The sequence below is a fragment of the Schistocerca serialis genome, unplaced genomic scaffold (genome assembly GCF_023864345.2).
Source record: "Schistocerca serialis cubense isolate TAMUIC-IGC-003099 unplaced genomic scaffold, iqSchSeri2.2 HiC_scaffold_867, whole genome shotgun sequence".
NCBI lineage: Eukaryota > Metazoa > Arthropoda > Insecta > Orthoptera > Acrididae > Schistocerca > Schistocerca serialis.
In genome coordinates, this window is record NW_026048482.1 from 3534337 (window position 1) to 3541824 (window position 7488).

Sequence of the window (7488 nt, forward strand, 5' to 3'; positions counted from 1 at the left end):
TTCCTTCGTCAATAAGAAGGTCAGAGGGATACAGTAAACCTGAAGTGAAGCATCGGAATCTATAACTGGTGTCACAGGAATGGTTCAAAACATAGACAGTAAGAAGAGGCAGTTTTCTTGTACTTAAGTCGGCATTATGCCTTTTGAATCTAATTCCGATGCAATTTCTGTATTTCATCGTCAATAAGAAGGTCAGAGGGATACGGTAAACCTGAAGTGAAGCATCGGAATCTATAACTGGTGTCACAGGAATGGTTCCACACATAGAAAGTAAGAAGAGTCAGTTTTCAGGTACTTAAGTCGGCATTGTGCCTTTAGTATTTAGTTCCGATGCAATTTCTGTGTTGCATTGTCAATAAGAAGGTCAGAGGGATACTGTGAACCTGAAGTGAAGCATCGGAATCTATAACTAGTGTCACAGGAATGGTTCAAAACATAGACAGTAAGAAGAGTCAGTTTTCTTGTACTTAAGTCGGCATTGTGCCTTTTCTATTTAATTCCGATGCAATTTCTGTGTTTCATCGTCAATAAGAAGGTCAGAGGGATAGAGTAACCTGAAGTGAAGCATCGGAATCTATAACTAGTGTCACAGGAATGTGTCAAAGCATAGACAGTAAGAAGAGTCAGTTTTCTTGTACTTAAGTCGGCATTGTGCCTTTTGTATTTAATTCCAATGCAATTTCTGCGTTTCATCGTCAATAAGAAGGTCAGAGGGATACAGTAAACCTGAAGTGAAACATCGGAATCTATAACTAGTGTCACAGGAATGATTCAAAACATAGACATTAAGAAGAGTCAGTTTTCTTGTACTTAAGTCGGCATTGTTCCTTTTCTATTTAATTCCGATTCAATTTCTATGTTTCATCGTCAATAAGAAGGTCCAAGGGATACAGTAATCCTGAAGTGAAGCACGGAATCTATAACAAGTGTCACAGGAATGGATCAAAACATAGACAGTAAGAAGAGTCAGTTGTCTGGTACTTAAGTCGCCATTGTGCCTTTTGTATTTAATTCCAAAGAAACTTCTGTGTTTCATCGTCAATAAGAAGGTCAGCGGGATACAGTAAACCTGAAGTGAAGCATCGGAATCTATAACTAGTGTCACAGGAATGGTTCAAAACATAGACAGTAAGAAGAGTCAGTTTTCTTGTACTTAAGTCGGCATTGTGCCTTTTGTATTTAACTCCAGCGCAATTTCAGTGTTTCTTCGTCAATATGAAGGTCAGAGGGATACAGTGAACCTGAAGTGAAGCATCGGAATCTATAACTAGTGTCACAGGAATGGGTCAAAACATAGACAGAAAGAAGTGTCAATTTTCTTGTACTTAAGTCGGCATTGTGCCTTTTGTATTTAATCCGATGCAATTTCGGTGTTTCATTGTCAATAAGTGGGTCAGAGGGATACAGTAAACCTAAAGTGAAGCATCGGAATCTATAACTAGTGTCACATGAATGGTTCAAAACATAGACAGTAAGAAGGGTCAATTTTCTTGTACTTAATTCGGCATTGTGTCCTTTGTATTTAATTCCGATTCAATTTCTGTATTTCATCGTCAATAAGAAGGTCAGAGGGATACAGTAAACCTGAAGTGAAGCATCGGAATCTATAACTAGTATCACAGGATTGGTTCAATACATATACAGTAAGAAGAGTCAGTTTTCTTCTACTTAAGTCAGCATTGTGCCTTTCGTATTTAATTCTGATGCAATTTCTGTGTTTCATCGTCGATATGAAGGTCATAGGGATACAGTAAACCTGAAGTGAAGCATCGGAATCTATAACTAGTGTCACATAATGGTTCAAAACATAGACAGTAAAATGTGTCAGTTTTCTTGTACTTATGTGGCCTTGTGCCTTTTCTATTTAATTCCGATGCAATTTCTGTGTTTCATCGTCAATAAGAAGGTCAGAGGGATACAGTAAACCTGAAGTGAAGCATCGGAATCTGTAACTAGTGTCACAGGAATGGTACAAATCATAGACAGTAAGAAGAGTCAGTTATCTTGTACTTAAGTCGGCATTGTGCCTTTTGTATTTAATTCCGAAGCAATTTCTGTGTTTCATCGTCAATAAGAAGGTCAGAGGGATACAGTAAACCTGAAGTAAAAGCATCGGAATCTGTAACGAGAATCACATGAATGGTTCAAAACATAGACAGTAGGAAGGGTCAGTTTTCTTGTACTTAAGTCGGCATTGTGCCTTTTGTATTTAGTCCGATGCATTTTCTGTGTTTCATCGTCAATAAGAAGGTCAGACAGATACAGTAAACCTGAAGTTAAGCATCGGAATCTATAACTAGTGTCACAGGAATGGTTCAAAACATAGACAGTAAGAAGAGTCAGTTTTCTTTCATCGTCAATAAGAAGGTCAGAGGGATACAGTAAACCTGAAGAGAAGCATCGGAATCTATAACTAGTGTCACAGGAATGGTTCAAAACATAGACAGTAAGAAGTGTCAGTTTTCTTGTACTTAAGTCGGCATTGTTTATTTTCTATATAATTCCGATGCAATTTCTGTGTTTCATCGTCAATAAGAAGGTCAGAGGGATACAGTAAACCTGAAGTGAAGCATCGGAATCTATAACTAGTGTCACAGGAATTGTTCAAAACATAGACAGTAAGAAGAGTCAGTTATCTTGTACTTAAGTCGGCATTGTGCCTTTTATATTTAATTCCGATGCAATTTCTGTTTTTCATCGTCAATAAGAAGGTCAGAGCTATACAGTAAACCTGAAGTGAAGCATCGGAATCTATAACTAGTGTCACAGGAATGGTTCAAAACATAGACAGTAAGAAGAGTCAGTTACCTTGTACTTAAGTCGGCATTGTGCCTTTTGTATTTAATTCCGAAGCAATTTCTGTGTTTCATCGTCAATAAGAAGGTTAGAGGGATACAGTAAACCTGAAGTAAAAGCATCGGAATCTATAACGAGAATCACATGAATGGTTCAAAACATAGACAGTAAGAAGAGTCACTTTTCTTGTACTAAAGTCGGCATTGTGCCTTTTCTATTTAATTCCGATGCAATTTCTGTGTTTCATCGTTAATAAAAAGGTCAGTGGGATACAGTAAACCTGAAGTGAAGCATCGGGATCTATAACTAGTGCCACAGGAATGGTTCAGAACATAGACAGTAAGAGGAGTCAGTTATGTTATACTTAAGTAGGCATTGTGCCATTTGTGTTTAATTCCGATGCAATTTCTGTGTTTCATCGTCAATAAAAAGGTCAGAGGCATACAGTAAACCAGATGTGAAGCATCGGAATCTATAACTAGTGTCACAGAAATGGTTCAAAACATAGACAGTAAGAAGAGTCAGTTCTCTTGTACTTAAGTCGGCATTGTGCCTTTTGTATTTAATTCCGATGCAATATCAGTGTTTCATCGTCAATAACAAGGTCAGAGGGATACAGTGAACCTGAAGTAAAGCATCGGAATCTTTAACTAGTGTCACAGGAATGGTTCAAAACGTAGACAGTAAGAAGAGTCAGTTTTCTTGTACTTATGTCGGCATTGTGCCATTTGTATTTAATTCCGATGCAATTTCTGTGTTTCATCGTCAATTAGAAGGTCAGAGGGATTCAGTACACCTGAAGTGTAGCATCGGAATCTATATCTAGTGTCACAGGAATGATTCAAAACATAGACAGTAAGAAGAGTCAGTTTCTTGTACTTAAGTTGGCATTGTGCCTTTTGTATTTAATTCCGATGCAATTTCTGTGTTTCATCGTCAATAAGAAGGTCAGAGGGATACAGTAAACCTGAAGTGAAGCATCGGAATCTATAACTAGTGTCACTGGAATGGTTCAAAACTTAGACAGTAAGAAGAGTCAGTTTTCTTGTACTTATGTCAACATTGTGCCTTTTGTTTTTAATTCCGATGCCATTTCTGTGTTTCATCGTCAATAAGAAGGTCAGAGGGATACAGTAAACCTAAAGTGAAGCATCGGAATCTATAACTAGTGTCACAGGAATGGTTCAAAGCATAGACAGTAAGAAAAGTCACTTTTCTTGTACTTAAGTCGGCATTGTGCCTTTTGTATTTAATTCCGATGCAATTTCTGTGTTTCATCGTCAATAAGAAGGTCAGAGAGATACAGTAAACCTGAAGTGAAGCATCGCAATCTATAACTAGTGTAACATGAATGGTTCAAAACATAGACAGTAAGAAGAGTAAAATTTTTTGTACTTAAGTCAGCATTGTGCCTTTTGTATTTAATCCAATACAATTTCTGTGTTACATCTTCAATAAGGTCAGAGGTATACAGTAAACCTGAAGTGAAGCATCGGAATCTATAACTAGTGTCACAGGTATGGTTCAAATCATAGACAGTATGAAAAGTCAGTTTTCTTGTACTTAAGTCGGCAATGTGCCTTTTTCTATTTAATTCCGATGCAATTTCTGTGTTTCAACGTCAATAAGAAAATCAGACGGATACAGTAAACCTAAAGTGAAGCACCGGAATCTATAACTAGTGTCACACGAATGTTTCAAAACATAGACAGTAAGAAGAGTCAGTTTTCTTGTACTTAAGTCGGTATTGTGCCTTTTGAATATAATTCCGATGCAATTTCTGTGTTTCATCGTCAATACAAAGGTCAGAGGGATACAGTAAACCTGAAGCATGGGAATCTATAACTAGTGTCACATGAATGGTTCAAAACATAGACAATAAGAAGGGTCAGCTTTCTTGTACTTAAGTCGGCATTGTGCCTTTTGTATTTAATTCCGATGCAATTTCTGTGTTTCGTCGTCAATGAGGAGGCTACAGGGAAACAGTAAACCTGAAGTGAAGGATCGGAATCTATAACTAGTGTCACAGGAATGGTTCAAAACATAGACCGTAAGAAGAGTCAGTTTTCTTGTACTTAAGTCGGCATTGTGCAAATGTATTCAATTCCGATGCAATTCCTGTGTTTCATCTTCAATAAGAAGGACAGAGGGATACAGTAAACCGGAAGTGAAGCATCGGAATCTATAACTAGTCTCACAGGAATGGGTCAAAACACAGACAGTAAGAAGAGTCAGTTTTCCTGTACTTAAGTCCGCATTGTGCTTTTTGTATTTAATTCCGGCGCAATTTCTGTGTTCCATCGTCAATAAGAAGGTCAGAGGGATACATTAAACCTTAAGTGAAACATCGGAATATATAACTAGCGTCACAGGAATGGTTCAAGACATAGACAGTAAGAAGAGTCAGTTTTCTTGTACTTCAGTCGGCATTGTGCCTTTTGTATTTAATTCCGATGCAATACCTGTCTTTCATCGTCAATAAGAAGGCCAGAGGGATACAGTAAGCCTGAAGTGAAGCATCGGAATCTATAACTAATGTCACAGGACGGGTTCAAAACATAGATACTAAGGAGAATGTTTTCTTGTACTTAAGTCGGCATTGTGCCTTTTGTATTTAATTCCGATGCAATTTCTGTGTATCATCTTCAATAAGAAGGTCAGAGGGATACAGTAAACCTGAAGTGAAGCATCGCAATCTATAACTAGTGTCACAGAAATGGTTCAAGACATAGACAGTAAGAAGGGCCAATCTTCTTGTACTTGAGTCGGCATTGTGCCTTTTGTATTTAATTCCGATGCAATTTCTGTGTTTCATCGTCAATAAGAAGGTCATAGGGATAAAGCAAACCTGAAGTGAAGCATCGGAATCTATAACTAGTGTCCCAGGAATGGTTCATAATATAGAGAGTAAGAAGAGCCAGTCTTCTTGTACTTGAGTCGGCATTGTGCTTATGTATTTAATTCCGATGCAAATTCTGTGTTTCAGCGTCAATAAGAAGGTCAGAGGGATACAGTAAACCTGAAGTGAAGCATCGGAATCTATAACTAGTGTCACGAGAATGCGCCAAACAAAGACAGTAAGGAGAGTCGCTTTTCTTGTATTTAAGTCGGCATTGTGGCTTTTCTATTTAATTCCGATGCAATTTCTGTCTTTCATCGTCAATAAGAAGGTCTGAGGGAAACAGTAAACCTGAAGTGAAGCATCGGAATCTATAACTAGTGTCACAGGAATGGTTCAAAACATAGAGAGTAAGAAGAGACAGTTTTCTTGTACATAAGTCGGCATTGTGCCTTTTCTATTTAATTCCGATGCAATTTCTGTGTTTCATCGTCAATAAGAAGGTCCAAGGGATACAGTAAACATATAGTGTAGCATCGGAATCTAATACTGGTCTCACAGGAAATGTTGAAATCATAGTCAGTAGGAAGAGTCTATGTTCTTGTGGTTAAGTCGGCATTGTGCCTTTTGTATTTAATTCTGATGCAATTTCTCTGTTTCATCGTCAATAACATGGTCTAAGGGATACAGTAAACATATAGTGAAGCATCGGAATCTAAAACCGGTCTCACAGGAACGGTTCAATACATAGACAGTAAGAAGAGTCAGTCTTCTTAAACTTGAGTCGGCATTGTGGCTTTTGTAATTAATTCCGATGCAATTTCTGTGTTTCATCGTCAATAAGAAGGTCATAAGGATGCAGTAAACCGGAAGTGAAATAACGGAATCAATAACTAGTGTCACAGGAATGGTTTAGAACACAGACAGTAAGAAGAGTCAGTTATCTTGTACTTAAGTTGGCATTGTACCTTTTGTATTTAATTCAGATGCAATTTCTGTGTTTCATCGTCAATAAGAAGGTCAGAGGGATACAGTAAACCTGAAGTGATGCATCGGAATCTATAACTAGCGTCACAGGAATGGTACAAAACATAGAGAGTAAGAAGATTCAGTTTTCTTGTACTTAAGTCGGCATTGTGCCTTTTGTATTTAATTCCGATGCAATTTCAGTGTTTTATCGTCAATAAGAAGGTCAGAGGGATACAGTGAACCTGAAGTGAAGCATCGGAATCTATAACTAGTGTCACAGGAATGGTTCAAACATAGACAGTAAGAAGAGTCAGTTTTCTTGCACTTAAGTCGGCATTGTGCCTTTTGTATTTAATTCCGATGCAATTTCTGTGTTTCATCGTCAATAAAGAGGTCAGATTGATACAGTAAACCTGCAGTGAAGCATCGGAATCTATAACTAGTGTCACATGAATGGTTCAAAACATAGACAGTGAGAGAAGTAAGTTTTCTTGTACTCAAGTCGGCATTGTGCCTTTTGTATTTAATTCCGATGCATTTTCTGTGTTTCATCGTCAATAAGAAGGTCAGAGGTATACAGTAAACCTGAAGTGAAGCATCGGAATCTATAACTAGTGTCGCTGGTATGGTTCAAAACATAGACAGTTAGAAGAGTCAGTTTTCTTATACTTAAGTCGGCATTGTGCCTTTTGTATTTAATTCCGATGCAATTTCTGTGTTTCATCGTCAATACGAAGGTCACAGGGATACAGTAAAATTGAAGTGAAGCATGGGAATCCATAACTAGTGAAACAGGAATGGCTCAAAACATTGACAGTAAGAAGAGTCAGATTTCTTGTACTTAAGTCGGCATTGTGCCTTTTGTATTTAATTCAGATGCAATT